At 43.1% G+C, this 20,769-nt stretch overlaps 1 long non-coding RNA gene and 1 pseudogene across 1 annotated transcript in view; one reads left to right on the top strand and one right to left on the bottom strand.

Moving 5' to 3' along the window:
• LOC141083956 (uncharacterized) overlaps window positions 1-20,769 on the top strand; it is an 80,178-nt gene that overhangs the window by 38,503 nt on the left and 20,906 nt on the right. The window contains exon 2 of the long non-coding RNA XR_012230868.1: window positions 19,811-19,910. This is a non-coding gene — a long non-coding RNA (uncharacterized lncRNA). The remainder of the gene's footprint in view (window positions 1-19,810; window positions 19,911-20,769) is intronic.
• On the bottom strand, window positions 151-19,214 carry LOC141084011 (putative olfactory receptor 2B8; annotated as a pseudogene).

The raw sequence follows: 20,769 nt of genomic DNA, 5'->3' as shown, positions 1-20,769 counted from the left end.
GCAAACAAAACTAATCAAGAGGAGATATAATGTTGAATAAAAGTTTAGAAAGATGCACCAAATATATGATCTGGCAGGAACCATTGTGATTCAGACTGTCTAGCCTAAGTCTGTACTCTCTAAGTATATAGAAGGACTGAATTAGTATGGTTAAAGTCTATATGCTTTGTCTGTCACCATCGATTTCCTTGTGATGTCCATAAATGCTCCCATTACATCCTTGTTCCTCAAAGTGTATATTAAAGGATTCAGCATTGAGGCTATAACACTGTAGAACAAGGTGGCCATTGTATCTTGGTTCGCTACATGAATCGATCCAGGTCTCATGTAAATGAAAATGATGGCTCCATAAAAGAGGGATACAACTGTAATATGTGAAGCACAGATTGAGAAGGCTTTCCTCTGTCCTACAGATGTGCTTATTTTGAGTATGCTGGAAATGATGTAACCATATGTAATAAGGATAAGAAAAAATGGACCCATCACCACCAAAAAACAAACAAACATGGAGATAACAGTCTTATTAATTGATGTATCTGCACAGGCCAGCTCTAGGACTGAAGGAACCTCACAAAAAAAAATATTTATTTCATTAGGACCACATACAGTGGGGAAAAAAAGTATTTAGTCAGTCAGCAATAGTGCAAGTTCCACCACTTAAAAAGATGAGAGGCGTCTGTAATTTACATCATAGGTAGACCTCAACTATGGGAGACAAACTGACTAAAAAAAAATCCAGAAAATCACATTGTCTGTTTTTTTTTCATTTTATTTGCATATTATGGTGGAAAATAAGTATTTGGTCAGAAACAAGCAATCAAGATTTCTGGCTCTCACAGACCTGTAACTTCTTCTTTAAGAGTCTCCTCTTTCCTCCACTCATTACCTGTAGTAATGGCACCTGTTTAAACTTGTTATCAGTATAAAAAGACACCTGTGCACACCCTCAAACAGTCTGACTCCAAACTCCACTATGGTGAAGACCAAAGAGCTGTCAAAGGACACCAGAAACAAAATTGTAGCCCTGCACCAGGCTGGGAAGACTGAATCTGCAATAGCCAACCAGCTTGGAGTGAAGAAATCAACTGTGGGAGCAATAATTAGAAAATGGAAGACATACAAGACCACTGATAATCTCCCTCGATCTGGTGCTCCACGCAAAATCCCACCCTGTGGGGTCAGAATGATCACAAGAACGGTGAGCAAAAATCCCAGAACCACGCGGGGGGACCTAGTGAATGAACTGCAGAGAGCTGGGACCAATGTAACAAGGCCTACCATAAGTAACACACTACGCCACCATGGACTCAGATCCTGCAGTGCCAGACGTGTCCCACTGCTTAAGCCTGTACATGTCCGGGCCCGTCTGAAGTTTGCTAGAGAGCATTTGGATGATCCAGAGGAGTTTTGGGAGAATGTCCTATGGTCTGATGAAACCAAACTGGAACTGTTTGGTAGAAACACAACTTGTCGTGTTTGGAGGAAAAAGAATACTGAGTTGCATCCATCAAACACCATACCTACTGTAAAGCATGGTGGTGGAAACATCATGCTTTGGGGCTGTTTCTCTGCACAGGGGCCAGGACGACTGATCCGGGTACATGAAAGAATGAATGGGGCCATGTATCGTGAGATTTTGAGTGCAAACCTCCTTCCATCAGCAAGGGCATTGAAGATGAAACGTGGCTGGGTCTTTCAACATGACAATGATCCAAAGCACACCGCCAGGGCAACGAAGGAGTGGCTTCGTAAGAAGCATTTCAAGGTCCTGGAGTGGCCTAGCCAGTCTCCAGATCTCAACACTATAGAAAACCTTTGGAGGGAGTTGAAAGTCCGTGTTGCCAATCGAAAAGCCAAAAACATCACTGCTCTAGAGGAGATCTGCATGGAGGAATGGGCCAACATACCAACAACAGTGTGTGGCAACCTTGTGAAGACTTACAGAAAACGTTTGACCTCTGTCATTGCCAACAAAGGATATATCACAAAGTATTGAGATGAAATTTTGTTTCTGACCAAATACTTATTTTCCACCATAATATGCAAATAAAATGAAAAAAAAAACATACAATGTGATTTTCTGGATTTTTTTTCTCAGTTTGTCTCCCATAGTTGAGGTCTACCTATGATGTAAATTACAGATGCCTCTCATCTTTTTAAGTGGTGGAACTTGCACTATTGCTGACTGACTAAATACTTTTTTGCCCCACTGTAAAGGCATTTGCAACGTAAAAACTGTGTGTATAGTAGCGTTTATTAATCCTCCAAGAAAGGAACTAGTTGCCATCTTAATGTACAAGGCAGTATGCATGATGTTAGGCCTCTTTCACACATCAGGTTTTCGCCGTCAGGCGCGATCCGGCGCTTTTGACAGAAACCGGATCCGGCGAAATGCAATGCCGGATCCGTTTTCCCCCCATTGACTTGCATTTGCGCCGGATCGAGCCGGATGGCCATGCGTTTCATCCGGTTTTCGCCGGATCCGGCAATGTGTCGCGATCCGGCGTCTGGAAAAAACGGTGACTGTAACGTTTTTTGTCTCCGTCGAAAAAGCCGGACACGCCGGATCCGGCGCGTCCGGCTTTTTCACACAATGAAAGCCTATGAGCGACGCAATGCACCGGATCTGGTTTTTTGGTCTGAGCATGCTCAGTAGCTCTGCCCACAAGACATATATAAAAGCAAGACAGTGGGACCCACAGCCACACCCAACATGCCACCCAAGACAGCAACCAGGCGCAGGAGAAGGCAGGAGACCACTGCAGCACCATCCGCACCACCACCACCCCAAATGGAGCAGCAAATAGAACATGCTGAGGAGGGGAGGCCAGCAGCAGATGAGAGACGGTAATTATCAAATAACCCATTCCTCCAAACTAGGGCTATTGAATATCAAGATATTCATTGGCCCTTTGTTTCTCTTTATTCAACAGCCGCCCAATAGATGCAGCAGCAGCAGCAATGGCAGCAGCTGGAACACCACCCACAGGCATGGAGTGTGGCCACCACAGCACATCATCTTCTGGGAGCCCTCCCTCGCATCGGCAGCGTTTGACGGTAAGTTTTTATTTCCAAAATCCATCTTCTCTGTAATATATGTCTATTCATTGCCTTTTATTTCAAAACAGGAATCACAAGATGAAGAGGAGCTCCCAGAAGAAGAAGGAAGGGGTGGACAGACACCTGGAGTGGGCTCACAATTCGTAAGTTTTTTGCATCAAACGCAGAAACACAACATCACACTACACACAACACATAGAAAACAATGTTCTGCAGGCCACACACAGCAAACAAATGCCTACATCCAAAGACATAACATTTTTTGTTTTCTTCTCTAGTCTTCCCAATCTGGTGCTTGGCCAAGAGGTCCTCGTAGTGCCTCCCAGGGTCGTCGGCGACAGCAACGCAGCGGTCACCAGCGTGTAAGTATAAATATTTTTGCTTTGTTTTTTTGCACTTTTTATTTCATTTCTTTTGTGGAGGCTAATTATGTTATTTTTGTCTTTTTCTTTAACAGCCTTCACAGCGTGCTCCCGACTCTGACGGTGAGGATGGAGGGATTGATGTGGACCGCCTCATCGATCTCGTCAGAGAAAGGGAGCCGCTCTGGAATATGGCTGACCGCCGCCACGCTGACCTGATCGTTACCCGACGACTCTGGGAGGAAATCTGTTCGCTCCTTGTTGGCCGCTGGGAGGACCTCGAAGCTCGGGCCCAGATTAAAGAGCGTAAGTATATACAGTACCGATTGCTTGATGTAAACCAGTGTTTCCCGAACTCCAGTCCTCGTGGTCCCCACGGATCATGTGTTCAGGATTTCTATTTACTATGGAAATCATGAAAACATGACCCCTGGGGACCATGAGGACTGGAGTTTGGGAAACACTGATGTTGTATACTAACCACTCCTTTCTCGTTTCAGGGAACAGAATTGTGAATCGGTGGCGGTCTGTGAGAGATCGTTTCAAGAAAGAGTTCAATAAAGAGATGCGGGCCCCGAGTGGATCTGGAGGACGCAGGAGCAAGTACAAGTACGCAGAAGCCCTGTCGTTCCTCCGGGAAACAATGGTCACCAGAAGGTAAATATTACACACCACATGTGAAAAAAAATGTTATATGTAAATTTTTTTTTCAGCCAGGGCCATACCATGTCAGTATTTTAATTGTTTTTTTTTCTCTTTATTCCACAGCACGGTGAGCAGCACTCGGGAGCCGGCACGATTGGACCCTTCTGAGGCGATCCCTGAGGAGACCGGCACCGAGGGACACTTCGACCGCCCCGGTACATCTGCACCTTCCCAGCCTTCCCACACATTCGACCCATCTGTCCCATCCACCAGCACAGGAGCATCGTGGCCGCCTACATTACATGAAGCTGCTGGTGAGGAGATCGCTTTCCCTTTACCCCACCCTTCTGCCCCTGCCACCTCTAGTACACCTGCGGGTACTGGGCGGCAGCGGCAGAGGGGTCAGGAAAAGACTTATGCGCCAGAGTTCTTGCATCTGAATGCATCTTTCCAGAACTGTCTAAAAGTCTTGTCAGAGCAAATATCCGCAGGCTATCAGCAGATCAACTCCAGCATTCTGGAGGTGAAGACACTTCTGCAAACCATGCATTCAGAAGCAAGATCTTCGCCAAACCACACCTTTTTCAGGTCTGTTGTGGAGCGCATGGAAACGCACTCTCCTGCCCAGCAGATGCATGTAATGCATTCATGCCACGCTGCTCTCCAGCAAGTTACCTCCCAACCTCCTCCTCCTCCCACCACAGTAGTTCCTCCACCTGCACCCCCTCCAGCCACTTTCCATCCTCCCCCTCCTATTACATCTACACCCCCTCCAGCCACTTTCCATCCTCCCCCTCCTATTACATCTACACCCCCTCCAGCCACTTTCCATCCTCCCCCTCCTATTACATACCATCCACCTCCAGCCACTTTCCATCCTCCCCCTCCTATTACATACCATCCACCTCCCCAGCACCATCCACCTCCCCAGCACCAGCAACCTCCCCAGCACCAGCAACCTCCCCAGCACCAGCAACCTCACCAGTACCAGCAACCTCCACAGTACCTGCAAACTCCCCAGTACCAGCAACCTCCCCAGTACCAGACATCTCCCCACTTCCAGCAACCTGCCCCGTACCAGACATCTCCCCACTTCCAGCAACCTGCCCCGTACCAGACATCTCCCCACTTCCAGCAACCTGCCCCGTACCAAACTCCTTCCCCCTTCCAGCAACCTGCCCCGTACCAGACATCTCCCCACTTCCAGCAACCTGCCCCGTACCAAACTCCTTCCCCATACAACTTGCCATCAACATCATCTGCTCCTACAGTCCCTGCCCAACCCTCAACTCCACCACCCACCACCTCTTCTGCTTCCCACATGTCCACCCATTCTGTAGTTTTTTCCACACCTTTACCTCTAACTGTTCCTTCCCCACCATGATCCCAGTCCTCTCTCCACACTCCCAGTGTCGAAGTGTCCCGCAGCCCCTACAGCAGTATTTCCACCACACACTACACAGAATTATAATGTGTGTATTTAAATAAAAATGACCAGTTTTATGGTTTCAGTTTTATAGTTTCAAAGTTTTATTAAACAAGTTTATTAAAATTTTAAAAAAGTTTACTAAAAAAAACATTTTTCAATAAAAGTTAAATTATTTTACACTGGTTGTCTGTCATTTCTTTCTGCGGCGAAAAAGGTTAAATACAGGGTATTTAAAAGGTGAAATGGTATTCAAAACTAGGTATATAACTGTGGGTAAATTTTAGCTTTTTGCCACAGTTGTGTTCCTGGTTGTGTTTGAAGCAAAGTATTTCACCTAAAAAGTTGTGTTTATTGTTGGTGATTTCCTAACAATGTACACAACTTTTGTTAAAAGGTGAAATACTTTGCATAAAACACAACCAGGTACACACCTGTGGCCTAAAGCTAAAAATAGAGACCATGACAAGATAGCCAACTTTGGTTGGCAAAGGTATATACTGTTGGTCCAGAAGGTACACAAGTTTGGTTAGGGCACAAATCTTTCACACTCTGTCATCCTGCCAGTGTACTCTGCCTTGAGGTGACATAAAGTATAGTGCAAAATTGTACCTCATTACTGAAACCGTCACAGAACTTCTAGTGGTAATGTCATGGTAATCTTGCAAGGTGGTTTCTTCAGAGGTGTCCTCAATGGAAATGGGTTCCTTGCAGATAACAAAATTGTGGAGTACCACGCACGCTTTGATCACCTCGTCCACAGTTTCTGTCTTGAGGTTGATCGCAGTCAATAGGACCCGCCATTTGGCTGTCAGAATACCAAAGGTACATTCAACCATTCTTCTTGCTCTTGTGAGGCGGTAATTAAAAATGCGTTTTGGTCTTGTCAATCCTCTGCTAGAGTACGGTTTCAAAAGGTGTTCTGACAGCTGGAAGGCTTCATCCCCTACACAGACAAATGGCATAGGTGGACCAGATGTTTGCGGCAGCGGTCTAGGTGGTGGGAACTGGAAGGTGTTTCCATACAGTTTACACCCCATGGCAGACAGTTTGAAAACTTGAGAGTCATTGGAGCGGCCATAGGCCCCAATATCAACCGCAATAAATTTGTATTCCGCGTCAGCGATGGCCATGAGGACAATTGAAAAATATTTCTTGTAATTGAAATATTCCGATCCCGATCCAGCTGGCTTTACAATGCGGATATGTTTCCCGTCCACAGCGCCCAAGCAGTTTGGAAACTGACATATCTGTTGAAACTTGTCAGCAATTTCAATCCACCTCTCTGTTGTGGGCTCTGGTAAAAACTCTTCAGCTAAGGAGTCCCACAGTGCACGGCATGTGTACTTCACAATTCCAGATATGGTGGAAATCCCGAGTCTGTACTGGAAATGCAGTGACGAAAGGGATTCTCCAGTTGCAAGAAATCTGTGGGGAATTAAAAAACAATAAATTAGTTTTAAATCACAGCATTACATACCAAAACTGACCTATAACACTTGGAGATACAAATTACCACCAACAAGATTGCAGTGAAAGTGTGCTCTGATGCGATCATATCCAATAAATGTGGCTTACCTTAAAGTCACCATCAGACGCTCTGCGGGTGAAACAGAGAAGCGGCAATAGGTGTCCGCTTTTCTTATGAGGTGTGCAATGCGCTCCACCAAGTAATCAAAATTCTCCATTTTCATCCTAACATATCCAAAAAATTTATCCGGGTTTCGTCGAAGGTCCATGCATAGTGTAGAATAGACCCCACGCGTCATTCTCTTGGCTGTGATGGGGTGGATCCACAAACGTCGTCTACGATGCCTGATGCGCTGCTGTCTCGCTCTCTCCTTCTCCAGAACAATCACCCTCAAACGATTTGCCTCCGCTGTAAAATCCGCCAAATTCTTCAAAATATTTCCAATGACAACATCCATCTTCGCCAGTAACTTGCTCTTCTCTCCAACCTGCACTTTCTCCTCTACAACCTGTCAAAGAAGGGCTGTAGGAACACGCTATATATAGTTTTCTAGTAGCCAATCCCGTTCGGAAGGCCACAAGGGTCAATTTTAAAAACCGGATCCGGCGTAATCCGTCGAAAAAACGGATAGAAAAACGGATGAACCGGATGAGACAGATCCGGTTTTGTCTGTCCAGAAAAAGACGGATCCGGCAAAAAAACGGATCCATCACATCCGGTTTTAAGAAACATTTGCCGGATCCGGCGTTCCGGCACGACGCCGGATCGCGCCTGACGCCGAAAACCTGATGTGTGAAAGTAGCCTAAGTGTAATGTAGTGGAGCATAAATAGCCACATACCGGTCATAGGCCTTTGACATCAGTAGGTAGCACTCTGTCCCTCCTAGAGGCAGATGTATTAACATTTGACTAAACAACCATTAAAAGTTATGCTTTTTCTCACTGGCAAGAAATTAATGAGCATTTTTGGAACAGTACTTGATGTGTACCAAATGTCCAAGAATTACAAATTATTCAAGAAGAAACATATTGGGGTGTGAAGGCGAGGGCTTATCCAACTGAGAAAGATGATCATTATGTTCCCAATAAGTCATATAATAAAGCATGGTAAAAATATAATGAGCCATATTATCTGAATATTTTGACGACTGGTAAGTCCAAGAAGTATACTGTAAATTGCTCAACTATTTTGTAGTTCCACATGTTCATAGCAGTGCCAGGCTTCTGTTGATAAAAAAAATACATAGTAAAAATTTTAATTGATAAAATCTGTGTTCTTTAAGGCTTATTTGGTGGTCAGTTTTTCATGGCTAGAACTTATAACATATTATTTTTTATTGATGTTCACATGTCCATGTTTTTTAGCACACCAAAACATGAATACGTCCAATTTTTATACGAGTCATGAATCAAACTCGTCAATGCAAGTGTATTTGCACGTGAAAAAAGCGGACTGTATCAGTGTGCTGTCTATTTTTCATGATTGTTTTATAGAAGTTTGAGAAAACTTCTCGCGTGCAAAAAATTAAACAAAAAACAGCTGATACATTGACGAAAATCTGTTTAAAATCACTGAACAAAATAATTAGTCAGTTTTTTATGTATGCCAAAAATAAGTGATGTCTGAATAAGGCTTTATAGTAAGAAAATGCATTAATGAAAAGAGTCAAAGCTTGTGGAAGATAATAACACTGGATGATGTGGATCATAAAGTCAGTCTCTGAAAGAGGCACACCACCTTATTAATATGTTTCAAAACAGCAACATTACTATATAATAATAAGAGTAACAGTACTCACCTACTCTTTCTTTGGTATCTTGCGCTAAACCTCCTACTCCAAATCTTTCTTTACAGATGGATAGCACTTGACTGCTGCAGCCAATCGCTTAACCCCTTACCTACAAAGGACATAATATTCCGTCCATGTGACCCTGGACCTAACTACCATGGACGGAATATTACGTCCCAGCGATCAGCGGCGCCCACGTGGTGAGCGCCGCTGATCGCGGCCGGGTGTCAGCTAATTATCATAGCTGACACCCGGCACAATGTGTCCGGGGCGGTCACGGACCGCCCCCGACACGTTAACCCCTTGCACACCACGATCAAACGCGATCGCGGTGTACCGGGGGTTAAAGGGAAGCATCGGCAGGGAGGGGGCTCCCTCCGTGCTTCCCTGAGCCCCCCACGGCAGCGCAATGTGCAGCGCTGCTGCGGAGGGCTCTTTCCCTACAGGCCCCCGGATCCAAGATGGCGATGGGGGCCTGCAGGGAGCTGACTTCCTCACTGCCCCTGCAAAGCGCAGGCATGAGGAAGTCTGCAGCAGTGCCTGTGACAGATCGCTGATCTGTCACAGTGATCTGTGATGTGACAGATCAGCGATCTGTCACAGGACAGTGATGTCCCACCTGGGACAAGGTAATAAAGTAAAAAAAAAGTATTAAAAATAATTTAAAAAAAATCGCTAAATAAATTAGTAAAAAAAAAAATATTCCCCAATAAATCCATTTTTTAAAAATAAAAAAAAACAAAAACAATAAAAGTACACATATTTGGTATCGCCGCGTCCGTAATGACCTGCCCTATAAAACTGTCCCATTAGTTAACCCCTTTAGCGAACCCCTTAAAAAATAAAAATAAAAAAACGAAGCAAAAAAATAATGATTTATTATAATACCACCGAACAAAAAGTGCAATAACGCGCGATCAAAAAGACGCATATAAATATCCATGGTACCGCTGAAAACGTCATCTTGTCCCGCAAAAAACGAGCTGCCATACAGCATCATCCGCAAAAAAATTAAAAAGTTATAGCTCGCAGAATAAAGCGATACAAAAATAATTATTTTTTATATAAAATTGTTTTCATTGCAAAAAACCGACAAAACATAAAAAAACGACCTAAATGAGGTATCGCTGTAACCGTACTGACCCGAAGAATAAAAACGCTTTATCAATTTTACCGCACGCGGAACGGTGTAAACGCACCCCCCAAAAGAAATTCATGAAACGCTGGTTTTTGTTCATTCTGCGTCCCAAAAATCGGAATAAAAAGCGATCAAAAAATGTCACGTGCCCGAAAATGGTACCAATAAAAACGTCAACTCGTCCCGCAAAAAATAAGACCTCACATGACTCGGTGGGTCAAAATACGGAAAAATTATAGCTCACAATATGTGGTGATGCAAAAAATATTTTTACAATAAAAAGTGTCTTTTAGCGTGCGACAGCTGCCAAAAATAAAAACCGCCATAAATAGTAAATCAAACCCCCTGATATCACCCCCTTAGTTAGAGAAAAATAATAAAACTAAAAGAAAATGTATTTATTTCCATTTTCCCGCTAGGGTTAGGGTTAGGGTAGGGCTAGGGTTAGGGCTAGGGTTAGGGCTAGGGCTCAGATTAGGGTTAGGGGTGTGTTGAGGTTAGGGTTGGAGTTATAATTGGGGGGTTTCCACTGTTTGGGCACATCAGGTGCTCTCCAAAGGCAACATGGCGTCTTTTCTCAATTCCAGCCAATTCTGCGTTGAAAAAGTCAAATGGTGCTCCTTCCCTTCCAAGCTCTGCCATGCGCCCAAACAGTGTTTTACCCCCACATGTAGGGTATCAGCCTACTCAGGACAAATTACAAAACAACTTTTGGGGTCCAATTTCTCCTGTTACCCTTAGGAAAATAAAAAATTGAGGGCAAAAATATAATTTTGCGGAAAAAAATGTTTTTTTTATTTTCACGCCCAGGCGTTATAAACTTCTTTGAAGCACTTGGGGGTTAAAAGTGCTCTCCACACATCTAGATAAGCTCCGTGGGGGGTCTAGTTTCCAAAATGGGGTCACTTGTGGGGAGTTTCAATAGTTTAGGTACATCAGGGGCTCTCCAAACGCACATGACACCCGCAGACCAATCCATCAAAGTCTGCATTCCAAAACGTCACTACTTCCCTTCCGAACCCCGACGTGTGCCCATACAGTAGTTTTCTCCCACATATGAGGTATCAGCGTACTCAGGACAAATTGGACAACAACTTTTGGGGTCCAATTTCTCCTGTTAACCTTGGGAAAATAAAAAAAAATGGGGACTAAAAGATGATGTTTGTTGAAAAAATACGATATTTTTATTTTCACGCCCAGTCGTTATAAACTTCTGTGAAGCACTGGGGGGTTCAAAGTGCTCACCACACATCTAGATAAGTTCATTAGGGGGTCTAGTTTCCAAAATGGGGTCACTTGTGGGGAGTTTCCACTGTTTAGGTACATCAGGGGCACTCCAAAAGCAACATGACACCCGCAGACCATGCCATTAAAGTCTGCATTCCAAAACGTCACTACTTCCCTTCCGAGCCCTGATGTGTGCCCATACAGTAGTTTTCTCCCACATATGAGGTATCAGCGTACTCAGGACAAATTGGACAACAACTTTTGGGGTCCAATTTCTCCTGTTACCTTTGGGAAAATAAAAAAATTGGGGACTAATTGATCATGTTTGTGGAAAAAATACGATTTTTTTATTTTCATGCCTGGGCATTATAAACTTCTGTGAAGCCCTTGGGGGTTCAAAGTGCTCACCACACATCTAGATAAGTTCCTCAGGGGGTCTAGTTTCCAAAATGGGATCATTTGTGGGGGGTTTCCACTGTTTAGGTACATTAGGGGCTCTCCAAAGGCAACATGACACCCACAGACCATTCCATCAAAGTCTGCATTCCAAAACGTCACTACTTCCCTTCCGAGCCCCGACGTGTCCCCATACAGTAGTTTTCTCCCACATATGGGGTGTCAGCGTACTCAGGACAAATTGGACAACAACTTTTGGGGTCCAATTTCTCCTGTTACCCTTGGGAAAATAAAAAATGGGGACTAAAAGATGATGTTTGTGGAAAAAATACGATTTTTTTATTTTCACGCCCGGACGTTATAAACTTCAGTGAAGCACTGGGGGGTTCAAAGTGCTCACCACACATCTAGATAAGTTCCTTGGGGGGTCTAGTTTCCAAAATGGTGTCATTTGTGGGGGGTTTCTACTGTTTTGGTACATCAGGGGCTTTCCTAACGCGACATGGTGTCCGATCTCAATTCCAGCCAAAAACGTCAAATGGCGCTGCTTCCCTTCCGAGCTCTGCCATGCGCCCAAATAGTGGTTTACACCCACAAGTGGGGTATCAGCGTACTCAGGATAAATTGCACAATATCTTTTAGGGTCCTGTTACTTTTGGAAAAATAAGAATTGAGGGTGAAAAGATCATTTTTGTGGAAAAAATATGATTTTTTAATTGTACTGCTGTACGTTATAAACTTCTGTGAAGCCCTTGAGGGTTCAAAGTTCTCACCACATATCTAGATAAGTTCCTTGGGGGGTCTAGTTTCCAAAATGGGGTCTCTTGGGGGGTTTCCACTGTTTAGGTACATCAGGGGCTCTCCAAACGCGACATGGCGTCCGATCTGAATTCCAGCCAATTTTGCATTGAAAAAGTCAAACGGCGCTCCTTCCCTACTGAGGTCTGCCATGCGCCGAAACAGTGGTTCCCCCCCACATATCAGGTATCAGCGTACTCAGGACAAATTGCACAATAACTTTTGCAGTCCAATTTCTCCTGTTACCCTTGGTAAAATAAAGAAAATTGAACCTGAAGTATTTTTTTTGTGAAAAAAAGTTAAATGTTCATTTTTTTTTTAATATTCAAAAAATTCCTGTGACGCACCTAAAGGGTTAATAAACTTCTTGAATGTGGTTTTAAGCACCTTAAGGGGTGCAGTTTTTAGAATGGTGTCACTTTTGGGTATTTTCTATCATATAGACCCCTCAAAGTGGCTTCAAATGTGAAGTGGTCCCTAAAAATAAAATGGTGTTGCAAAAATGAGAAATCGCTGGTCAATTTTAACTCTTATAACTTCCTAAACAAAAAAAATTTTGGTTCCAAAATTGTGCTGATGTAAAGTAAACATGTGGGAAATGTTATCTATTAAGTTTTTTGTGTGCCGTATCGCTGTGATTTAAGGGCATAAAAATTCAAAGTTGGAAAATTGCGAAATTTTCAAAATTTTCGCCAAATTTCCGTTTTTTTCACAAATAAACGCAAGTTATTTGAATACAATTTTACCACTAACATGAAGTACAATATGTCACGAGAAAACAATGTCAGAATCACCGGGATCCATGGAAGCGTTCCAGAGTTATGACCTCATAAAGGTACAGTGGTCAGAATTGTAAAAATTGGCCCGGGAGTTAACGTGCAAACCACCCTTGGTAGTGAAAGGGTTAAGGAAATAATGGCAAGTACTGTATATTTTATAACTTAGGCTGGGGTCACACTAGCGAATCACATCTGAGTGTCAGTACTCTGTGCTCTATCGTCTCGCATGAGAAACTAGCAGCACAGCTTCGGAGGAGATGGAGGAATTAAATTCTCCATATCCTCCGCTGTCATTGGGAATCGCACTACACTTGGGTGAGATCCAAGGGCAGGGCAATGTTTCACACTCCACACACCCTAAAGGTACTGTCACACTAAGCGAAATCGCTAGCAATATCGCTATAACTTGTGACGTTATAGCGATATTGCTAGTGATATCGCTGTGTCTGATACTTACCTACAACCCGCTCCCCTGCTGATTATCGCTGATCGCGCGAGAACAGGCTGGACCGTTTCTCGTCGTCAGCTTCCTGCGGCGCTTCCTGCTGTGACGACGAGCGACACGTGGAGCCGGGCGGGAGGACGTCAGGATCGCCTCGTCTGACAGGTAAGTAGCAACCCCCGTCCCCAGCGATGTCGCTAGTGAGACCTGCCTATGTGGCAGCTCACTAGCACCACTTAGCGATGTACCAGCGATTCTGACCGCATCATATCGCTGGTCGGGATCGCTGGTGCATCGCTAAGTGTGACAGTACCTTTAGATTTTTATGGGTGCGTGCAATCCGAATATGGCATGTAATCACAGCATGCTGTAATTTTTTTCCTGCCTGATCGCGATCTGATCAGAGCAGGAAACAAAAATGCCATTGAGAATAGGAGCATAGGATTAATTTGGTACAAATGCAATCTGATTTTTAATCGGTTTGCTTTTGTGTGATTACTCGCAAGTTGGAGCGAGCACTTAAGGACAACAACAGCTGTTTTTTTTCTAGAGCCATGTGCTTTCATATTTTAAAATACTTTTTGAGGTTAGGTTGACATCTAAATAAGTTAAAAGGCAATTGTGCAAATTCCATCATGTTTATGGGATCAAATAATTGAACTATTCTTTTCTCTTAAATTGAAAGGCACTACAATGGAATTCATTGACTCATAACAGGCTCCACCTGGCGTTGACAGTGTCTGCTCTCATAACAGATATTCCCTTGCAGGAATTATAGAGTTCAAAAAGTTTTTGTGAAAAAAGCTATAAATTGTGGTGAAATGTTAGTTGGAATTTTTGTTACATAACTCTACATTGTATTTTCAAGTGCATGTATAATATCCAAAAAAATTTGCATTACAAATGCCTGACTACAATCATAGAAGTCACACATGAACTGTAGTAACCTTATTATTACATTTATGCTCACCTGGTTTCATATGCAAGCCATATGTGACATTGCTGTACAAAAGAAGGATTTATTCACACATGGATTAGTTCAATATTTCTTCTTATTCTTTATGTTAATGTAACATGCTTGTTGTAGACACTGATTGTAAAAGTCTTTAGGCCTCTTGGAATCCGATTTTGCTTGTAATATTCAGCAAGAGTGATTGAATGTAGGTCATATGACATGAACTTGCGTTTTTCCTTCTCGTATTCTTTTGTACGAAACTCATGAACCAGAGTCTTCAGAAAATTACCCGGGTCTGTGACTTTAGAGAGTATATTGCTTGCAGCAGTATTATCATAAGAAAAAACATGTGATGTCATCTGGATGCTGGTGCAGCAATCCACAAGAAAAACTTGAATATTAGAGAAGGATGTGCACACAGCTATTGGCAAGGATGAGGTGCTGGCTGAACTGGGTACAAAAGACGAGTTAAATCAGCCGTACCCACATTTACTTGTTGAAAAGGAATTCTTTTAATGATTGCAGAGAAATCAACATCATAAAAAAAAAATCAACAAGCCAGGTGAAAAATTTGGCCAGCACACGGCTATCACATGTGCAGGGGGGCTTATTTTAGTTATCACGCCGCTGCCAACAATGTGATGAAAAACAGCAAACAAGGCTATTGACCTATCAATTTCCCGCAGGGACTTAAGGGCATGTCACACTAAGCGATATTGCTAGCAATATCGTTATAACTTGTGACGTTATAGCGATATTGCTAGCGATATCGCTGTGTCTGATACTTACCTACAACCCGCTCCCCCGCTGCTTATTGCTGATTGCGCAAGAACGTCCTGGACCGTTTCTCGTCGTCAGCTTCCTGCGGCGCTTCCTGCTGTGACGACGAGCGACGCGTGGAGCCAGGCGGGAGGACGCAGGATCGCCTCGTCTGACAGGTAAGTAGCGACCCCCATCCCCAGCGATGTCACTGGTGAGATCTGCCTGTGTGGCAGCTCACTAGCGACCACTTTTCGATGCACCAGCGATCCTGACAGCGTCATATCGCTGGTCGGGATCACTGGTGCATCGCTAAGTGTGACAGTACCTTTATTTTAGTTATCCCACTGCTTTTAACAATATGTCACAAACTGCAGGGATTTATGTACAGTATATCCCACTTTCTAGTTCCGCTTTGGAACTTGCAGCTCTCCGGCACCCCCTTTACCCTCAGGTCAGTCAGGGAACTGCACCTAGGATATTTGGTCGCTGGATGGGCTGCTTCACTGTGGATTGGCTATCAGGCACGCTGCAGCGAGGTAATTATAATTAGTCCTAACCGCAGCCAGACAACAGCTTAGAAAACCCGTTCTGTCAATGCTAGCGGTGCCCAACTAGCCCAGAACCTAGGGCGGCGTTTTCATCACAAAAAAAGTGCTGAAAAACTCGGTTTATACACAAGTATATACAGTATATTGCTCAGCCATAGTGTATTATGTCTTCTTGGGTGCATTTCAATGTCATCTAGACCTCCCAATAATTGATAAAAAAAATGTATTGGCATTATATTGCTCATCTATAGAGTATTACATCTTCATGGGTGCATATTGGTGGTATCTAACCCACCAAATATATTTTTAAAAAGTATCGGTATTATATTGCTCATCCACACAGTATTACGTGTTCTTGGGTAAATTTTGGAGGTATATAACCCTCCAAAAGATTGTTCATAAATTTATTGATATTATATTGCTCATCTACAGAGTATTACGTCTTCTTGGGTGCATTTAGGTGGTATCTAACTTTCAAAAAAATGCTCAAAATGTTTTCAGTAATATTGTTCATCCATGTTCTTGGGTAGATTTCAGTGGTATATATAACACCACAAAGAAGAAGTGAGAAATTTGTCTGGATTCAATTACTCATCCATACAGCTTTATGTGCTATCTGTTACATTTTGGTTATATAACTCAAAAAAAAATTGAAAATTACTGATCTATACAGTATTATGGGCTTTCTGTTACATATCGGTTTTATAAAAAAATCCCCCAAAGCCTTGAAAAAATGTTTATGGATTCAATGATTCATCCATACACTGTAACTCAGTTCTTGTTACATATTGATGGTATATTAAACTCTAAAAGAACCTTCCAAAAGTTGTTATGGATTCAAGGACTCAATCATACACTGTAACGTGCTTCTTGTTACATTTCACTGTTATTAAACACATATAAACCCTTCCAAAATTTGTCAGGGATTCAATTAGTCATCTATACAATGTAATGTGGTTCCTGTTACATTTCACTGACATATTAAACTCTAAAAAAAAGCTTCCAAAAAATTTTATGGATTCAATGATTCCTGCATACAAAAAGAGCAAAAAATCACACAAGCGCTTACCGGCAAAAAAGGAGAACTGCGTCCTCAGCTGCTGAGGTCAAATAGGGGTCGGTGTCAGCCCAAACTACATAAAATAGCGAAAATAAACAAATTGACCTGCGCTATAGGACTAAAGAAAATAAACAATGATAAAAACCAAACAGAGAAACAACCCACTCTAAAATATGCATGGATAAAATAAGTATATATGTAAAGTTATGGCATGTACAGTATATATAATGGATCACTTACCAATAAAAGGCAGACCAATAGATGTGATGCAAATTAGTGGCTGTGACTGTGCTCTTTGATAGAGGTGAAAAGATGCATGGCAAGTATCTTACTCCAAGGGGTTAAGTAAGCCATGCTCCTTAACAATGCAAATGCAACATCATTCGTCCCTAGATACCCGATGTGTACGTTAGTTACCAGCTCCCTGCATCAGCGCGCTGGTAACTAACGTACACATCGGGTATCTAAGGGACGCACATCCCTTGGATACCCGATGTGTACATTAGTTACCAGCAGATGGCTGGTCTCCCGCCTGTCACACGCAGCGATGCATGGTGGCCAGCGGGAGACCAGCGACCCAAAAGAAAAATCCTGGCCTTTCCTGCAGCGATCAGCGATACCGGCAGGGGGGCCGGTCGCTGATCGCTGTCACACACAGCGATCTCGCTCCTGAGATCGCTGTTGTGTCACAAAAATTGTGACTCAGCAACGATCTCGCTAGCGAGATCGCTATGTGTGACGGGGCCTTAAGTCAGCCAAGGGAGGACTCTGAGTGGGATATCCTCCAGAAAAAAAACAGTGAGGTATGGTGTTCGAAATTAGTTAGCGTCTGATCGAAAGAGTGGTTAGGGTTATTTCATTGCATTTCCAAGACGGGGGGGGGGGATAATGGATGACCATAGGTATAAATCCGAATCTTTTCCCATCATGGCAATTTCTACATTCATACCAAAACTGTCAGATCTCTGTTTAATCAAGGTGATCCATCTTGCAAGATGTATAGCCTGATAATATGTTTTAAAATCCTGAAGGCCAAGGCCACCAAAGCCTTTGGGTATAAAAAGTAATTTTAGAGGGAGTCTAGCCTTTTTGCCTTTCCAAATGAAGTGAGAAATAAGCTGTTTGAGTGAGCAGAAGAAAGAGTAAGGGAGAGGTATAGGGACCATTTGCATGATATAACATATTTTGGGGAGAATATAAGATTTGACAATATTAACTCGACCCATCCAGGATGCTTACGGCATGTCGTATTTTTTAAGTAAAACTAGTATATTTTCCAACCAGGGCTTGAAATTATATTTAAAGAGGGTGGAGGGGTCTGTTGTTAAGAAAATCCCTAGATATTTTAATTTCTCTGCAGCCCATTGAAACTGGGTGTCTTTTTTAAGAGCTGTAATGACTTCATTTGGCGCAGAGATATTCATGGCTTCTGATTTACTTAAATTAATTTTGAAGTTAGAGACTATTCCAAATTCATTGAATATGGTTACCAACCTGGGGAATGCTATATTGGGGTTTGCTGTTAAAAGAAGAAGATCATCCACAAAGGCTGCTGTTTTAATTTCTGTTTGGCCTATCAAAAAGCTTTTGATGAAAACATCTTGTCTGATTTTCTATATGAGGGTTTCCATTACTAAAACGAACAGGGCATTTTTATTTCAAAGGGATCTGAGAAAATTCCATTTACTCCCACCCTGGCCGTAGGATCTGCATAAAGTGTCATAATGGCATTTATAAAGGGGGAGGAAAGGCAAATTTTCGGAGTGTACATATCATATAGTTCCAGCTAATTCTGTCAAACGCTTTTTCAGCATCTGTTGACAGGATTGTAAGGAACTTCTTCTTAATCTTAGCATAGGATACGGCATGTAGGACGTTAGTAGCATTGTCTTTCCCCTCTCTCCCCTGGACAAAACCCACCTGGTCAGGGTGGACCAGATTCCCCAAAACCCCATTGATTCTAGAAGCTAAAATTTTTGCCCACAGTTTAATATCGTTGTTTAGTAATGAAATGGGTCTATAATTGCTACAGAGACTGTCATCCTTCCCCTCGTTTGGAATAATTGCAATATAAGCCTCTAGGGCTTGTCGAGGCGGCGATGTTCCCATAAGGAAGGAGATGAAGAGGGAGACCAAGTCTGGAAGGAGGACCCCAGAGAATTTCTTATAATAACCTGCTGGGAAGCTGTCTGGACCAGGTGCTTTCCCGTAAGGCACAGCTCTCAATGCATCTTCGATGTCATTAAATGTGATTGGAGAAGTTAGAGCAACATATTCGCTAGTGGGAATAGTTGGGAGAGAAAGGGGAGCTAGGAATTCTTGTATATTATCTGCCGCTCTCACACAGTCCTTCATGGATTCTGGGGGGGTTCTAAGTTATATAAAGCTTTATAGTACTGTCTGAAGGCCATGCATGTAGAATCTATGTCTACTGTACATAAAAGTCTTGGCTGATCTCTCATTTAAAACATCTTTTAGTTTATGTCTAAGAGTGGCAAGATCCTGAAAAGATTCACTCGACCTATTTGTTTTATGTAGATGTTCCGCTGTATTAATTTGATGAAGAAGGGATTGAATCTCTTTTTCCCTCATTTTTTTTTACATAAGAGCCCATGGAAATAAGTTTCCCCCTGATTACGGCTTTATGAGCTTCCCAAATATTAGGTGTTAGTACACCTTCATTGATGCTTTCGTTGAAATATCGTGTGATGCTATCTCTCAATTTCCCTACATTGTCCGGGTTGTCCAATAGTGATTCATTTAGCCTACAAGTCCCCACCGCACGAGGTAATATGGTGATTTCAATAGTCAAGAAAACAGGTGCATAGTCCGCAGGACCTTTTTGTTTGATCATGTGACACTGTTACTCAATTTGATTGGTTGTAAGGTAGTATATATACATATTGCTGTTGAACAATTTGATTTTTTTGCCTTTTTCATGTTTTTAATAGATGAAGAAAATTTCTGATTTTAAGAGCTGGAACACCTTTCCCATTTCTTCTATCGACTCGACGCTGATCAGGACAAAGTTCCGAGCACCTGTGGCTGCCGGTGAGCTGGCTAATGCTTTGTAGCCTTTACTTTTCTTTTTGTTAACTTTCTCTGCCTCGTTCTGGTGTCGGGTCTGCTATTTTCTGCAGGCAGCGCCAGTTATATTTCCGGCCTTCGGCGCGTGTAGCTGGCTCTAGTGAAACCCTGATTTGTCCTGCTGCATTTAGCTGACTTTGCCCATTTCTGTGCACTCCCCTCCTACCCGTCCCGACTCTGTGTTTCTCTGTGTGTTTGGATTCCCCGGTTCTCGACTCTGCTTTGGCTCTGACCTGATTCTGTCTCTTCCTTCTTGTACTTCTGCTACTGACCAATACTGACCTTTTGGCGCTCCTCTGATTTTGTGTTTGGTATTCCCCTTGGTACTATGCTGCTCTCTGGTATCGACACGGCTTGTCTGACTATTCTGCTGCCACCTGGCAGTTCTGCTTGTCTGCTCTGAGCAGGATTTTAGCCCTCTCTCCACTCTGCTGCCATCTAGTGGAGTTTGCGTTACTCTGCATTTACCTACAGTGCTGCAGCGTGACAGGGCTCAGGTTCAGAACATCAATGCCTCGATTCAGGGTCTGATGGCACAGAGCCCAAACCACCTGTCATTTATTGGCAGCACATTCCCTGAAGAAATGCCCCACCAGTGAGATCTTTTGAGCTGTCTTTGGCTTGCTGATTTCAGTGGCGCAATGGGCAGTAACAACTGACATACTGGTTAAGGGCCGCCCGCTGTGCATTTTAACCCCGCTCCCCCTCTTGATGTGCTGCTTCGGCAGCATGGTCACCTACTCTTCTTCCAAACTATGCACATCACTAGAATGGCCTTCATTCCTTGTAGGGTCTAAGATCTCATGATCCTCCACATCATCTT

This window comes from Dendrobates tinctorius, unplaced genomic scaffold, assembly GCF_039654945.1.
Source record: "Dendrobates tinctorius isolate UK_male_01 unplaced genomic scaffold, ASM3965494v1 ptg000022l, whole genome shotgun sequence".
In the NCBI taxonomy this organism is placed as follows: domain Eukaryota; kingdom Metazoa; phylum Chordata; class Amphibia; order Anura; family Dendrobatidae; genus Dendrobates; species Dendrobates tinctorius.
Note: the sequence above shows the minus strand (reverse complement) of the source record. Positions and strands in the feature narration are given on the sequence as shown.